General features: G+C 34.7%; 1 pseudogene; it reads left to right on the top strand.

Moving 5' to 3' along the window:
- Window positions 1-1,616: 1,616 nt before the first annotated feature.
- LOC145278595 (U2 spliceosomal RNA) lies at window positions 1,617-1,741 on the top strand (annotated as a pseudogene).
- Window positions 1,742-18,359: the final 16,618 nt, after the last annotated feature.

Below are 18,359 nucleotides of genomic sequence, written 5' to 3'. Positions count from 1 at the left end.
CCTTTGTCGATACACGGTTCGGAAGAAGAAGAAGAAGAAGAAGAAGAAGAAGAAGAAGAAGAAGAAGAAGAAGAAGAAGAAGAAGAAGAAGAAGAAGAAGAAGAAGAAACAAACAATGATAATGAAATAATCGCACTCTCAAATACCATCATTTTCTAATTTAACGCATTTCACACATCAAAGGTGGATCTCCATATCACACGTAATTGAAATCTCCAGGTTTAGAATTCAACTTTATGCAAATAAACACGAAAGCATTTTACTGAGTTTTTGTTTCAATAAATTTTACATAGTAAATGCAGCGTCGGTAACCATGCACAGATTTTCTCAATCTGCACGATTAACGACGGGGAATTATTTTTTATACTTTGCGCAAGAAAGCATGATACCATTTGTGACTAGTTAGGATTTTGCTCCCTTCATTGTTTACGACTGTTTTGTCCTCGAACATAGTTTAATAGAATTGCAACTGGACCTACCGCTAGCATGTGTATCGCTTTAGTGTTTATTTTAATTACCTTTATGACCTAAAAATAATTGAAAGTAAACCTTGGGTTTAATCTCCGCAAACATTTAATCTCTTTAATCCTCAGATTCCATGAGCGATGTTTCTGACAAAGGGAGAAGAAGCGGTGTTTTGTGGGTCAGAATTTATCCATGTAATTCTTATTGTTCGTTATTTTTTTAAAGTAGGATTTTCTTTTTGGTTTTGTTTTGTAATCCCTTATATCAAGTGGCTTCATACCTTGTCTGGAGCGATTCCATTTAAGAAGAAGAATATTTTAAACTATTTTGGTGAAAACAAATATCTAAAATAACCCGAAATCCACCTCAAATTTTGTCCACAAGTGGCTGCTATTTATTCCAACCAAAACATCACACGCATCTTTTTAATAGGGGTTTTATTATCTTATGTGTTAGAATTGTACTTGGGGGGAGCAAATATATACAGCATTTCTTAGCCTTTTGGCCAAGATCAAAGTGTAGTATCTGATCCGGCAGATACTGCAAGCAAAGACCATATGTGGGGGCGACCCCACATATAAGACCTTGGTCAATGTAGGGGCAACCCTTCATACCAATTGTCACTATCCAGCTCCCCTACTCCCCGGGGAATTGGTCCCCATTTCCCCTACACTCCTCACATTAAAAATCGACTTTGTGCCTAATTTGCTCGGTGGGTTGGTTGGTTGTTTTTGTTTTACGACATATCAACCCTTTTCAGGTTATTTAATGCCGAATCCAAAGATTTCGAAGAAAAATATTTTTAATAGAATATATTTGTTGTTTTCACGTCGGTTTCTATTTAACCCATAGTTGGGACCCTAACAGGTACTACTACTCCGGGTCAGAGTGGACCTGGGAGCAATGGTAATTAAAGGGTGGCTCCACACTCCTCAAAGCCCACAAGCTGGCGCCCCACCACTAGTTTAAGTATATAAGTTTATAAGATATACTAGTTTAAGTATATAAGTGTATAAGATATAGTTTAAGGTCATATCCAGGACCCCCATTGAGGGACTTTTACCCTCTGCAGGTGGGGGGGGGGGGGAGTCGGCGTATTCTAATGCCCCACCGACAGGGCCTGCTCGGTGGGGGAGCAAATAAATACCTCCCCATTTTCTTGGCCTTTTGGCCAAGATCAAAGTGTAGTATCTGTTCCAGCAGATACTGCAAGCAAAGACCATATGTGGGGGAAACCCCACATATAAGACCTTGGTCAATATTTGGGCAACCCTCCATACCAATTGTCACTATCCAGCTCCCCATTTCCCCTTCACTCGAGCACTCGACGCGTTCTTGCTTCTGGAATGGTGTGAACCACCTGGGAATCTATCTGGCAGACACCTTATGCATAGGCAAATAGTCATGAATGATAGTTTCCACAAACCCTGTACTAATCTTGACATCTTGGGCTATTTGGCGAATAGTAATGCGCCGATCTTCCAAAATGGTAGCCTCAACTTGACGGGCAGATGCCTCATCAATGGCAAAAGGGGGGCGACCAGGTCTGGGAGCTGTTTTTACAGACTTCCGGTCATGTTTGAATTCACGATGCCAGTGTTTTACAAGGTCATATGATGGGGCATTATCATCATAAGTTTCTTTCATTTCATCAAAAGTCTCCTGTGGTGTGCGTTCTTTCAAATACAAAAACCGGATCACTGCTCGACATTCAACAGGCTCCATTTCACACCTGACTCAGTTCAAACACCTGTAAAACAGAGACCACAATTAGCTGTAATTTTCCACATAACTCGTAGAGATATAAATCATTGCACATACAAAATTTCAGCTAGATCACACAACTGGAAGTGGGACAGGGGCATTACTTATTGCACGCTCCTCGTATATTCTAGGAAATGTACCCGGCTTTGACCTGTATTAAACATATATATATATATATATGTGTGTGCGTGTGTTGTGTGTGTGTGCTCATTTCTCATGGATTCCGAAATGGCTGACCTTTTCTTTTGCAAATTTCACACAAAAGTAATTTATATGTCTGATAGTGTCTTAGATATGTTTTGTATAGAAATTCATCTCATAAGTATCGAAAATCAAAAAAATACGATCTTAAAAATAGGTTTTCTCTCTTATAGATAACAAAGATTAATTTTTACAATATAATTTTTTACGTTCTCCCAACAAGAGAGATAATAAAACTTTACCAAATCATTGCTTCTCAATAAACAGATTTATCATCATCTGGAGATATAGGTTCGTGGTAGAGCATTCGACTGCAGATCGAATGATCCCCTGTTCAAGCCCGGGTGTGCTTCACCATTTGATTGTATCGTTCTTAATAATGAGTTCAATTTATGATAAAAGAAGAAGTTCCATTTAAAATGGCCGCAAATCATTTCTTCGTTTGCATATTTTAAAACTAAACATTAATCAGGACTGATATTTCCAGGGCATTTATCGCCAAGCCTAAATATCAGCTGACGTGATAATTTAAACAAACCCAGAAGAAATTTGATGACCGGCATTATTATTATTATTTATTTATTTTGCGAATTAGTCCATCTGGCAAATTGTTCCTCGTGATATATAATAGTCAATAGAGGATTGATACTATAATACATACATACGCAATCTACATGAATTAAAGTAACATCTCTGAGCATATTGTACGACCGGACTACGCCGGGTGGCCAGCTAGTATATATATATATATATATATATATATATATATATATATATATATATATATATATATGCGGCATAATATATATAGGGCAATAAAATATCTATAATATAAAGCTGTGTGTGTGTGTGTGTGTGTGTGTGTGTGTGTGTGTGTGTGTGTGTGTGTGTGTGTGTGTGTGGTCACACAAAAGTATCGATGCATTTTTGTAACCAATAGCGGAGGTCCGCTTGAAATATAAAAAAATAACAATAAAAATATTAAATACAAAACGTAACATCGTTTTCATGCTTCAAAACCCCTTTAAATAACTATATATATATATATATATATATATATATATATATATAATATAAAGCTGAATGTCTCTGTGTGTGTGTGTGTGTGTGTGTGTGTGTGTGTGTGTGTGTGTGTGTGTGTGTGTGTGGTCACGAATAGGCTCCTATATGGTTGACTATTTTTTAAAAAACTGATTACATATAATGATAGATGTATCGAGACACACAAATGGGTATGTTTGATCTGTCAGAACGGTCGTTCATTAAAATATTAAATACAAAAAATAACATCGTTTTCATGCTTCAAACCCCCTTTAAATAACTATATATATATATATATATATATATATATATATATATATATATATAAAGCTGAATGTCTGTGTGTGTGTGTGTGTGTGTGTGTGTATGTGGTCACGAATAGGCTCCTATATGGTTGACTATTTTTTAAAAAACTGATTACATATAATGATAGATGTATCGAGACACACAAATGGGTATGTTTGATCTGTCAGAACGGTCGTTCATTAAAATATTAAATACAAAAAATAACATCGTTTTCATGCTTCAAACCCCCTTTAAATAACTATATATATATATATATATATATATATATATATATATATATATATATATATATATAATATAATATAAAGCTGAATGTCTGTGTGTGTGTGTGTGTGTATGTGGTCACGAATAGGCTCCTATATGGTTGACTATTTTTTAAAAAACTGATTACATATAATGATAGATGTATCGAGACACACAAATGGGTATGTTTGATCTGTCAGAACGGTCGTTCATTAAAATTGTGGGGTCTGCATTCGCACCTGGTCCACAAAGTATGGTAATAAAAAAATTTAAATTTTAAAAAAAACTTTTACAAGTGTTTTGTATATAGATGTACATAATAATACTTTGGCAGGTATGTTTTAACTAAAATAGGGATGGTATAATTGTGGGCTCTGCGTTCGCGCCTGGCCTCTATAGAATGGAAATAGGCACAAACTTTAATAAAGACTTTCTATATCTATCTGCGTAAGTATACTTTGATAATTATGCTTCAGTTTGAAGAAATATGGTATAATAAAATTATGGGGTGTTCGTTCTCACCTGACCTCCATAGAATGGAAATATATCACAAAGTTTAACAAGGTTTTTTAATATAGATCCACAGAATATTGTGATAAGTGTTTCAGTGTGAACTGGCATGGTATAATGAATTATGGGGTTTATATATTTTACTTTTACTTTCATCATATTTTGCTTGTGTTTTGATACCCCCAAATTCGAAGCTATCTCTTTACAACCCTTTCTTTTCATAACCTATCATACTTTCATAAATCATTTTTGGAGTCCATTTTCTGTAGGCTGTTTTTGAACCCAGTCAACGACGGGTACTTTTGCTAGTATATATATATATATATATATATATATATATATATATATATATATATATATATATATATATATAAAGAGAGAGAGAGAGAGAGAGAGAGAGAGAGAGAGAGAGAGGGAGAGATGCCTGTTCCAGAAATGTAAATATGGTTAATTTACAGCTTTATACTTTATCAAAAATATCAGTTCTGTAAACAACTGATTCTATAGACAGCGAACGTATGTATTAAAATTATTCCAAAATTCAACGCATTTTATTTAGAATGGAAGACAAAACTGATCTTGTTAAAAGGTGACACCAATCTTATCCACGTGTGCGTTTTCCATTTATAAATTACGATGAATTGACCTTTGGAAACAATGAAAACTTTCGCAAACATGAGACAAATAAAAATAATCCAAAATGATGGATGTCATTCGAAAGACTTCTTGCAATATATTTAGAATGTTATATAAAATAGGTTGTATACAAGATTAACATTGGACAGTGTGAAAGGATGAACAGTTGTGCACTAAATATACTCGCGAAATAAAATATGAAAAAGCCTTAAGCTTACAAATCTCAAGAAAGTGTCCAACAAATGATGACCTTTCTGTCTGGATCTTCAGGGACTTACTCTTTCCTTCTTTATGTCTTAAATGCGTCCTCGCATTCATATTAGAGGCTTCGACTGTCGGTCTTTGTGAAACGGGTTATTTATTATAATTTCGGATTTCTGCAAACCTACTAGCTTGTTATTCAATCGGTCTAATACACGTTCACGATATTCTAAGAACATATGAATAAAAAAAATGTTTTGAAGAAAAATTTTAATTATCGCAAATAATTATTATTTTACACACAGGACCTATGTCTTTACATTACCCGGGGAAAATATAAAATAGTTATTTTAAGTAATCATGAATAAAGTACGGTCTTCATCTTATGTATACCTTGTTTATACCCAGCCATGTGCATTAAATAAATCATTTGTTTAGTGCTGTTACTCGTGAAGACATTCTCACTAAAAAAGCAGTGAAATACATAACATACTGTCGAAAAAAATTTCCATTATATATATATATATATATATATATATATATATATATATATATAGGCCAAGTTTCTTAAAGAAAACATTTTATTAAGAGCATGTACAGAGGTCGTTTTAAAAGTAATAAATCCTAGTTTTTAACTAAAAATGTTGAACAGCTACGAAGACGGAAGTACACCATTAAAACGAGCGATATTTTGTGCTCTAGAATTTATTTTCTAGCGCCACTCACATCTCCCTGAAATCGGCGAACCCATCTCCTAAATATGTTGACATCAACTGATCTGCTTCGTAAACGTTCAACAGATACCGATAAATGTTTATCGGTTCAATTTTTCTGCATGCGAGAATTCAATGGCGGATTTATGTTTCTGACGTACGCCATTGACACGGGTTATTTTCTTAATGTGTCACGCCATCAATATCTGTAACAGAGAGATGAAACTTTCAATATATATGGATTCAGTCATCATGACAACAATATCATTTGATACATTCTGCTGAATAAAAAAAGGAGGCATTACTTTTGGAATAATCCTCCTATGTTTTGATATGGAAAAGGGGGAGTTTTTTAAGTAATTTCTTTTTGACTCAAATTCGGATATTTGTTAAACTATCATTATGTTTCAGGTTGTTCCAAAAGTTCGTAAACATTTGTAAAAATGGAAAGTTTATTTACCAAATATAAATAAATAAAAAAGCTCATCCTTAAACTTTCTACTATCGATCTGCAAGCTTCGGGTCCAAATATCATTCATCCAGCTTCAAATCAAAGAATTCTTTGCAATTCTTCTTTGACTTTATCAAACGAGTCGAATTGGCAGCCTTTCAGAAAGTGTTGCATTGAACGGAAAAGTCTGTAATCTGATTGAGCACAGCCAGGACTGTAGTCTGGATGTCGCAGAACCTCAACGCCGTCTAGCTTTTCAAACTTGCCTTTGATCTTCGTGGCGGTGTGTGAATAAGCATTGTCCTGCTGCATCAAAGCGTGCTTTCGGTTGATCAGAGCCGGGTACTTTTACTTCAACTTTTCGCAGACCCGTTCCAGTAAAGTTCAACATTGATGGCACGACTGTTTAGAACCAACTCAAAGTGTACGGTTCCTTCAAAGTTCAACCAAACGTACAACATGACTTTCTTGTCGAATCAACGGCGCATCTTTTTTTCTTTTTTTTTTTCTTTTTTTTTACATAGGCGTCACCACTTATCAAGGCCGATAGGCCACTCAAGGATAAGGGTTAAAGAGTGTAGAGTAGTCAAAAGGACAATATAGTAATCGATAGTAATGGAAGTTCGGTAAATTTGTTAACTTAAGTGGAACGGCTCATCAGAAACTTGTTCACGTTGGACTTGAAGACGACCATATCATAGACAGCTGGAAAGCAGGCAAACGGAAGACAATTCCAAAGGCGTGCAGTTCTAAGAAAGAAGCTTTGATCATGGAATCTATGTTTAGGTTTAGGCACAGATAAAGAGTGGGGAAAATTATTGATAATGTTTTCAGCTAGTCTAGTGTTTCTTGTGAAAGTTTGGCGAGGGGGGACCATAGATTGAAGCTCAGTCGAACACTTGCCATTTCTTAACCTTGTCTTGATTTTGTTGGGCCTGGTAGACGCATTTCTAGTCTGATGTCAGAATTCGCTTCCAAGAACGTTGGATTATTTGGATTGATGAGCAATTGACGGCAAATTTCAACTCGTTTGTTGAATTGAGCTTCGGTGAGTTCGTGCGGATCTTTGCGCGGCTTTTTGTGAACAAAATCCAGTTGCTTCAAGTGTCGGTGAATTGTCGATTTGTCAATTCCAAGCTCATCAACCAATTCTCGATTGCTTGAGGAAAGCACAATGTCCAACCCGGTTTGCAAGTTTTCATTATCCAACTTTAACGGCCGCTTTCGGCAGTAACGAACCAAAACTCCCAGCTGAATTTTCTCAATTGTTATCTATAATATAAATCTCACCTGTCTGTTTAAATGTATGTATGTATGTATGTATGTATGTATGTATGTATGTTTGCTTTAAACTTTCGACCGAGGCGATGGATTTTCACTAGATTGGTATCGTTTTGAAGCTCGACCCTTCGGACGACAAATATCGAAAATTGGCTAAAACAAAATTCCTTCACCCTCAATCAGGCACTTTTCTACAGAGGGGGTTTCTTTTTTCGCCGATATTTTCGAAAGTCATCCCCTTTTTTCGATTGGCTAGCCTTAATTTAAATATTCGTCACTTGCGGTTTGGCGATGGGCACAATAGCAAAGACGTCACTTTTTTTCATATTCTTTTCTTCCTTCGCGGTACGGGTTCGAGCCTGCCTTCCTACTATCACTTTTTTTTTTTTTTTTTGCTCAACAGACATCTCCAAACACCGGGGCAATATCGGGCACCCAGGCTACTCTAGACTTGAACGATAAAGATCACTATAACAATATAAACGCAAAAAAAAAATAATAATAATTACAAGTTGCATAAAAATGCAGTTTTTCGCAAGTGTTTATGAACTTTTAAGACAACCTAATATATTTAAACTCTACTATTGTATACACGATTGAACTATATATTATATATTATATATATTATATATATATTATATATATATTATATATATATATATATATTGAACTATATACTATCCCAACTTTTATGTGAATGTAAAGGAATTTATATAATATACTAGAATACAGACGTGACGTTCCCCGGGTTTCAATGATAATCAACAACTGTTCCAACCTCCCAGACTTTTATTTTGATTAAAATCGGCGTATAATCGAACATTTTTTTTCAATCAAATCGCTTGATTGCCTGTTCTGATTAGGGACTCACCGCAATGTACAGTGAGATAGCTTCACATGCCTCCATGCAGTTATTTAGTTCATAATACCTTGTAGTGTTAATTACACTCCATAGAACCTACTATTAAGTTTATAAAATTATTTTTACAAAATGGCTTGAATTAAAATTTAAAATATAAAAGTTAAGTATCATGATAAATTGTGTTCTAAAGATAAACATTCATTTCGAAAGCTCCCCACTCTTACCAAAGAACTTACTGTTGGTTTTATGAAATTATGTTTGCATAATGCCTTGAATTTAAGTTTAAAATACAAAAGTTAAGTGTCATGGTTTAATTGTTCTCTAAACAGAAACGTTTATTTCGAATACTCCATTGGCTTATAAACGAACTCACTGTTGATTTTATTCACAGTGCTTTTCTGCTGATAAAACTTTATTTTTCGGTGATAAAACTTCTCAAATGCATGTTATGCTGTGATGTTAGGCTGTATAAGGTGTTAAATTTGGTCAAAATCGACCCTCTTTTCTTTAATAGAGTTTTTTTTGTTTTTGTTTTTGTTTTTGTTTTGTCTTTTTTATTTTGATCTTTTGGGACATCGGAGGTATTCCGGTGCAAAATCTAAGAACACTCCGAAAAACAGCAAGTACATTTGTGTAAAATTTTGAAAAAAAAAAACAAGCCGTTTCGGACTCAATAGGAAAATGAACATACACACATACACACAAAGTGTCTTTTATATATAAGTAGAGATATGTGTGTCTGTTAACATTTAGACATGTATAAGATACAGCTTTTGAATCACAGCATTTCACTTTATTCTGGTGGAATGTACTGCGCTAAAATGTTTAGCTGTTTATAATATTTGATGAAAACGTTTGTTCATGTTTTTAGGGAGATTATACTGCGCCAATTTCCCGCATACATTGATGGCATTTTGATATTGTTTGCGAAAAGAATTAACATATTTTATTTAGGGAAGTCATTACTACACATCGAGTCGCTATTGATTTTGTGTATGAAAAACATTTTACCAATGAAGAGTATGAGGCGACAATCTTTCCCATACATAATTTATAAACAGTACGTCGAACTTATTTTTACGCAAAACATTCCTAAATAGAATTATTCGTATTTGACATTCGAACTATTTAACCATCAATCATATATATATATATATATATATATATATATATATATATATATATATATATATATATATATATATATATATATATATATATATAACCATCAATATATATATATATTAGTGTTCGGACGATTAATCGGAATTGGAGTCGGGAATCGGAAAAATCGAAGCTTTTTGGGTTATCGGAATCAATATCGGTATCGGAAAAATTTTAGCTTATTTTTCGATGCCAAAACCAATGTTTTAAAATATCTTTTTTATTTGATTTTAGTTAAACAAAAATCTTCCACTGCTTGTAGTAAAAATAAAATAAATATTTATTGATTTAAACTTCCAGTAAGAGTAAAATCTCTTGATCATTCCCTCACAAGTGTGTTTTTACGTTTGAGAAAATATAGTTTTTACGTTTGAGAAAATATAGTTTTACGTTTGAGAAAATATAGTTTTTATGTTTGAGAAAATATAGTTTTATGTTTGAGAAAATATAGTTTTACGTTTGAGAAAATATAGTTTTTATGTTTGAGAAAATATAGTTTTACGTTTGAGAAAATTTAGTTTTACGTTTGAGAAAATATAGTTTTTACGTTTGAGAATATATAGTTTTACGTTTGAGAAAATATAGTTTTACGTTTGAGAAAATATAGTTTTTACGTTTGAGAAAATATAGTTTTACGTTTGAGAAAATATAGTTTTACGTTTGAGAAAATATAGTTTTACGTTTGAGAAAATATAGTTTTACGTTTGAGTAAAATATATGCACATTTAAGATGTCTTTACGGTAATCGGGACAACATAACACTTTTATAGTTAAATATTTTGAGATTTATAAAGAATCGGAATCGGTAATTGTAGCGGAATTGGAAATTTAGTGCGAAATCGGTAATTTTATCGGAATCGGGAAAAATATTGGAATCGTCCCATCATTAGTATCTATCTATCTAGACAGATAGATAGATAGATAGATAGATAGATAGATAGATAAATGGAACGATTAGCATGGAGACTCGACGTTAGCCGGGATTGAATGATGATCAACGAATTTTTCACAATCGCATATTTTTATGGTCATCGAAATAGGTAAAATTGCATATTTTTCAATCAAATTGATTGACTGCATGCTCTAGTTAGATACACATCGCGGTGGATCGAAGGGGAAGTTTCAAATGCCTCTCTGTAGTGACTTAGTCCACAATATATTGTAGTCTACGTCGAAATGTAGATAACATATTGTTCATTTGATGAAATTATTTTTATATATTAGATGGCTTCAATTTTAGTTTAATATCCAAAAGTCAAGCATTACGCTTCAATTATCCTTTAAACAGAAACATTCGTTTCAAACGCGCCCCTGTCATGTCAAAGAATCTACTATTGATTTTACATGCTTGATCTTATTGCTTGTGCGGGCATAATGGCGTGTATCTAAGTGTAAAATGAAAAAGTCAAGTATAGTTGTGCAATTGTGCTTCAAACAGAAGCATTTATTTTTAACGTGCCCCTGTCATATCAAAGAACCTATATTTAAATGTCGGACTTCTCAACTGCACTTTTGATATTAGGCTGTGTAAGGTGTTAAATTTGGTCAAAATCGCCTGTTCCTTCTTTCATAGGATCATTTCGATTATCGAAGACATTCCGACATAAAGCCTATCTAAGAACGCTGCCAGGCACATAAAGTACCTTCGAGCGAAATTTCATGAAAATCGGCCCAACGGTTTTCGAATTAATAGGGAAAGAACTCACACACAAACTCAAACACGCACACAAAGGAACTTGTGTGTGAGAGAGAGTTCCCTATGGACTCAGAAACGGCTGAGAAAATTTCTTGTTTAACTTCGCAAGAAGGTAGTCGGTGTGTCTGGGTGTGTTCATATATAAGTTTTATATCGAGATGCCTCTGATAAGTATCGAAAATCGATAATCGAACAAATCTGATTTAAGAAAGAGGTTTAATTTTGATCGAAGTTAACACTGTTATACAACCTAACATCACAGGTGCATTTGAGAAGTTTTATCAGCACACAAGAAGAAAATACCAGCCCATAAAAACAACTTTAGATTCATTTATAAGATAGGGGAGCGTTGGAAATTAATCATATAGAAACATTGAAATATAAAAGCGAACAGTGTTTCGCCCGTATAAAGGTAAACAGCATAAGAAGCATGATCATTTAAAATATGTTTGCATGAAACGGCAACATCACACTTCATCGAATGGCGGATTTTTTTTTTTTTTTTTTTACATAGGCATCACCACTTATCAAGTCCAAGAGGCCACTCGGGAATAAGGGTTAAATAGTGTACAGCAAAAATTGGACAATATCGTTAGTAATGTAAATTCGGTAAATTTGTTAACTGATACGGAACGGCTCATCAAAAACTTGTTTAGGTTAGACTTGAAGACAACCATATTGTAGTCAGCTAAAAAGCAGGAAAACGGAAGACAATTCCACAGTCGTGCAGTTCTAAGAAAGAAGCTTTGCCCATGGAATCTACGTTTAGGTTTAGGCACGGATAAAGCGTGGGGGAAATTAGTGATAGTGTTTTCTGCAAGACGGGTGTTTCTTGTGAAAGTTTGGCGAGGTGGGGGAACCATAGATTGGAGCTCAGCCGATCACTTGCCACGAAAATAACGATAAACCAGAGACAAACTCGCAACATCTCTTCTGTGAGAAAGAGGTTTGTAAAGATATGGGATACTCTCAGAGGTGAGTAATTTTCTAGCAGGGTAGAGGGGGGGGCTATATTCTTTGCGGCAGCCTTGGCAATGTTCTCGATGTATATATTCAAATTTATATTACATGGGAATGTTAAACCGAAGAGTTTGGATGAATAGGCTCTAAGGTAAAGTGTTCTTAATAACGGCAATCGATTAACTATACAAATCTTATTTAAGATTATGTGCACGTATTAAGAATACACGTTCATGTTTTTATATATAGGAGCGTGTGAGATATCCTTAATCTCCTCCTGTCGATTGTACGAGTCAGTTGATAATAATAGATTAAATAACCGAGACTTAAACAAATCCTTCAGAGATTTGACGTCGCGCTCTTCCATAAGTGGAATCAGGAAACGCGATGAACGGCGAAACTCACTTCACTAATATTGATTTTCGAATCGCTTTGCGTCAATTCTTGGATGGCGGCCAAGTGATAACCAAAGAGCTCGGCTTATAGATATAAACTGTATTCGTTCTCGTGTTATATATATATATATATATATATATATATATATATATATATAATACACATATGTATGTGTAGTAAATTATTATTATAGTACACATATGTATGTGTAGTAAATTTGCAACAGGTCTATTCCTCAAATATATTTACAGTTACAGCAGAATCCCGGAATACTGCATCAAAAAGTAGTAACAAAATGCAGTACAGTACATAATGCACATGTTTATAATCAAATAACATTATAAATAACACCGTAATGCGGGGAAAATATCGTAACCAGGGGCCAAAAAAACATCGTACTCCACATCGTAACCTGAAAAAGGCCGTATCCTGGGACGACGGTATCCCGAGGTTCTACTGTATATTTATATATATTTATATATACATATAAATATATATTACGTTTCTCTTTGTCCATCTTTGCCAGCTTTTTTCGGAAACTACCGATCCGATCTGGTTCAAATTTTGTATGGACATTTATTATGATGGCTGCAGCGAACAATATATACTATGGTATCTATTCGATGCACAAACAGAACCAATAGGAATTACCTCGATATTCTAGATGTTTGCTCGGAAACTGCTGAGCAAATTTAGATGAAATTTTATTTGGTACATTGTTACAATAAGGTGTAACGACCTAAGTATTATGATATCCGTTCAATTCACAGTTTATGTTTTTTTTTTTTTTAGTTTTTTTATTATATTTTCACCCCAAACAAGGCACATTGCCACTTTGGTGTAAGGGACTACTATCAGGGGCAGCAACTACTGGGGCACTATGTTGGGATTTGGGCAGCAAGATGTCGGTTCACGTTGCACTTGCACTTCTGCATGTCAGTACAGTTAGGGAAGCAGCAACCTGGAATGGAATTCCAGAGTCTAGCGGTTCTGGGGAAGAAACTACTGGAGTAGAAAGATCTTTTACATCTAGGGATCTCTACTGTGTGGGGTGGGATTTAGCTGCCTGTCGGGTTTGTTGAGGGTGTCTACGTCGTGGGGGCACAACTGCTTGCAGTTTGTTAGAGCATTCACCATTAAAATACTTGTAGAACAGGCAGAGGGATGCAACGTTTCGTCGATGGGATAGAGGCTGAAGCCTAGATGCCAGTTCAGGGCCTATTAGATTGGCGGCTCTTTTTTTAACCTTGTCTAGGAGCGAGAGACTAGTAGCAGATGCACCAACCCAAATGTGACAACAATACTCCATACATGGGCGAATGGTGGCCTTATAGAGGTACAGGATACTTTCAGGTGTCAGTAGTTTTCTAGTACGGTAGAGAGAGCCTACCTTTTTCGCAGCGGCCCTGGCAATGTTTTCAATATAATTGTTCCAACACATGTTTCCTGTGAACGTTAGGTCAAGCAGTTTGAATGATGTACTCTCAGACAGGGAGTCACTGGCCATTGCTATTGGTGACAGAGAAGGTTTCTTGTAATTATTGAAGGAAACCAGTTTAGTCTTGGCAGCATTGAATGTGACCATCCATTTTAGTCCCCATCCCACTACAGATTGGAGGTCATCCTCTAGTGTTTTTGCCATTTCTTTAGATATGTGTTCATTTGTTTTCCTGTCATGGCTGTTATAGAATGTAGTGTCATCAGCATATATACCCATCTCAGAGGCAGTTTTGTTGGGGGAGGTCATTAATAAATATTAGGAACGATAGAGGTCCAAGGATAGACCCCTGGGGCACTCCCGCAATAGTAATTAGTATTTAATGCAAAATAATCAAAAATTTAATCATATTCAACCATTGATATGGCATAAAATACTTATTCTAATTCAACAGGTTATAGTTTTTACGCGTTTTTAACAGACAAAATGTCTATCATATATATATATATATATATATATATATATTATATTATATTATATTATATCATACTTTTTACAAAAATAAAGACAATAAAATATAAAATAAGCACATATATGTGATTTAGAATATTTAGTCAGGATTTACTTGTAGAAAAAAGAATCCTCATGTCAGTTTTTTCTGAAAAACTGTTGTACTGAGACACCTTAGACACCCGAGGACAGTGTCTATCTAGTAGGCATTCAAGTTTCTCTCCAGTAGGCATTCAATTTTCTTTGTTTCCACTCTTATATAAAGTCATTTTGTGTGCGCGTGTGTGTAAGTTCCTAACTCATAAATTCCAAAATGGCTGAGCCTATCTTTAGCAAATTTCACACAAAAGTAATTTATATATCTGGCAGTGTTCTTAGATATGTTTTATACAGAAAATAATCCGATAAGTATCGAAAATGGAAATATTCGATCTGAAAAATGGTCTTTTTTTTTCTTTTATAGATAAAACACAAGAATTTTTACAGGGAAATATTTTAGGTTACACCGGCCAAGGAAGATGATAAAATCTCAGAAAATTTCTTCTTACAAAAAAGAAACATATTTTTGGGGATCTAAACATCTAGCTCGGTGGTGGCACATTCGACTATGAGTCGAATGATCCCCATTTTCTTTTAATTTTTGTCTAATTAATGAGTTCAATTTACGATAAAAGAAGAGGTACCATTTAAAATCGCCGCAAATAGTTTCTTTGTTTGCACATTTTAAAATGAAGCATTGATTAAAAGTGATTTTTCCTGACCATTCATCGTCAAACCCAAATATCAGCTGACGTGATACTGTAAACAAATACAGATAGAATTTGATGAACGACATTATTTTTTATTTATTTATTTATTTTCAAATTAGTCCACCCGGCAAATTATTCCTCGTAACAAAAATAATCAATAGAAGATTGAATCTATAATAATACAACGCAATCAGCATAAATCAAAATATCATGTTTAAGCGTATTGCACGATGAATGCTCTGACGAACTACAAGCACTTGTACCCCCTCGATGGGAACACCCCCAACAAACCCGACAAGCAGCTAAATCCTACCCCTTCACAGTAGAGATCCTTAGGTGTAAGAAAGCCTTCTACTCCAATATTTTCTTCCCCAGAACTGCTAAACTTTGGAACTCGCTTCCGGGATTCTGCTTTCCCAACCGTACTGACATGCAGAAGTTCAAGTGTAATGTGAACAGACATCTTGTTGCTCATCTCCCTTCATAATATCCCTACAACTTATGTCCTCGATAGTAGCCCCCTACTTCAAAGTGGCACTGTGCCTTGTTTGGGGTGAAAATTGAATATAATAAAAAAAATTTTAATTAAGTTTCTTGTCACGTAATGAAAATTTAATAAAAAAAAACAATTATTTTCAAGGCTAAAATTAAAATGAATTTATTCTGGAAGAATGTACTGCATTGAAGTTTATGTTTACAATGTTTGATAGAAAACGTTTGTTCATGTTTTTAGTATAGATATGTGCGTGTGTGAGCATTTACAGCTTTTGAATTTCAGCATTTCACTTTATTCTGGTGGAATGTACTGCGCTAAATTTTTAGTTGTTTACAATCTTTGTAGAAACGTTTCTTCATGTTTTTAGGGAGATTATACTGCACCAATTTCCCGCATACATTGATGGCATTTTGATATTGTTTGCGAAAAGCATTAACATATTTATTTAGGGAGATTATTACTACACATCGAGTCGCTATTGATTTTATGCATGAAAAACATTTTACCCGTGAAGAATATGAGGCGACAATCTTTCCCATACATAATTTATAAACAGTATTTTTTAGAGAACCATTCCTAAATAGAATTATACGTATTTGACATTCAACAATTTAACCATCAATCATGAATATATATATATATATATATATATATATATATATATATATATAAAGAGAGAGAAAGAGAGAGACAGAGAGGGAGTGAGAGGCATAAATAATTTTTTATTCTATGGTTTGGAGCGATGGGTTGCAGTAAACAATTTTTCATTAACTACTTCGATGCATCATATTAATTTTTCAATCTACTTCAATATTCATTAAAATAAAAAAAATAAGCAGTATTTATTATCTCGCACCATATATTATTAGGCATCAAAAAAGATACACGGTGTTATTTACACTGCGTGTCAGATAGCATTTTTTTGACTAGTTTCAGAAACTTACCGGTAGTTTCGTATCAAAACCTTTGGAAACGTTGGCAATGCTGAGCTGTGTGTACTGTGAAATTTTCATACTGTTCTGCGCAATGTAAACAACTTGCTATCGTAATTGAAGAATCCATGGTGTGTCAAGTTATTAATAAGGCAGTTTGTTTCGTCAATAAAATGGGTCGTAAAGGTGGTTTGAGTAGTTTTGAAAAGAGTACTATTACAGAACAGCTACAAAAGGTAAAACTACCCTCGAAATATCGAAAATGATAGGAAGATACTATCAAACTATGAAGAACTTTGTCAATGACCCTATAAAGGTACGTAAGAGAGCTGATAAAGGTAAATCTAGAGTTGGTTAACGCCGTTCTCAACTCCAAATTAAACGTGAAGTTGTTAAGAACCTGGGCTGATAAGTCGAGAAGTCTTTGACCAAGCCGGATTGAAGAAAGTCTCAAAAGGTATTCAATGTCGCCTTCTGAAAAGTGGCAAAGTCTGTTAAGTCTGTGACAAAGCCTCCATTAAAGCAACATTGCATACAAAACCGATTGAAATGGGCAGAGGACAACATAAAAACGGATTTTTCCAAAGTTTTGTTCACGGATGAAGTGCGTGTCACTCTTGATGGCCCAGATGACTGGAGCAAGGGATAGGTCCTAGATGGACGACATCGTTATCAGCGTTTAAGGCGCCAACAAGGTGGTGGTGGGATAATGATTTGGGCTAGAATTAACGGAAATACTTTAGTTGGATCATGGAGAGTCCAAGAAGGCATAAAAATGATATCAAATTCTTACATAGCTTTTTTGGAGGAGCACTATGAACCATGGCTGAAGAAGCAAAGGTTCATGTTCAGAAGAATTATTATTATTATGCAGTATAATGCTCCCTCACATGCAGCAAACAAAAGCAAAGCAACAACTGGGGTTCTGGGGTTCACCAGATTGGAACCCAATTGAGAACCTTCGGAGTATCATGAAGCGCTGCCTTTATGCAAGTGGACGACAATTTAAGAGAAAAGATGAGTTGTGGAATACTCTCCAAGATGTATCACGAGGAATAACTGTTGACGAAGGTGCTCGGTAAAAATGGCACCGGTAGAAATAGCACCGATAAAAATGGCACTGATAAAAATGGCACCGGTAAAAATGGCACCGGTAAAAATGGCACCGGTAAAAATGGCACAAGTGAATAACTAGGTAAAAATGGCACCAAAAGGTGCTACTGAAGCTATGGGGTCCCTAATTCTAACCTCATTTTGGGTTTTGTAAAAGTTCCTATTTTCTTGCCGTCAACGAGGGCAGAGTTAGACACAAGGTCGATTTTTAATATCCAGCCCCCCCCCCCC

This window comes from Euprymna scolopes, chromosome 6, assembly GCF_053919585.1.
Source record: "Euprymna scolopes isolate OS-2025 chromosome 6, ASM5391958v1, whole genome shotgun sequence".
Lineage (NCBI taxonomy): Eukaryota > Metazoa > Mollusca > Cephalopoda > Sepiida > Sepiolidae > Euprymna > Euprymna scolopes.
Note: the sequence above shows the minus strand (reverse complement) of the source record. Positions and strands in the feature narration are given on the sequence as shown.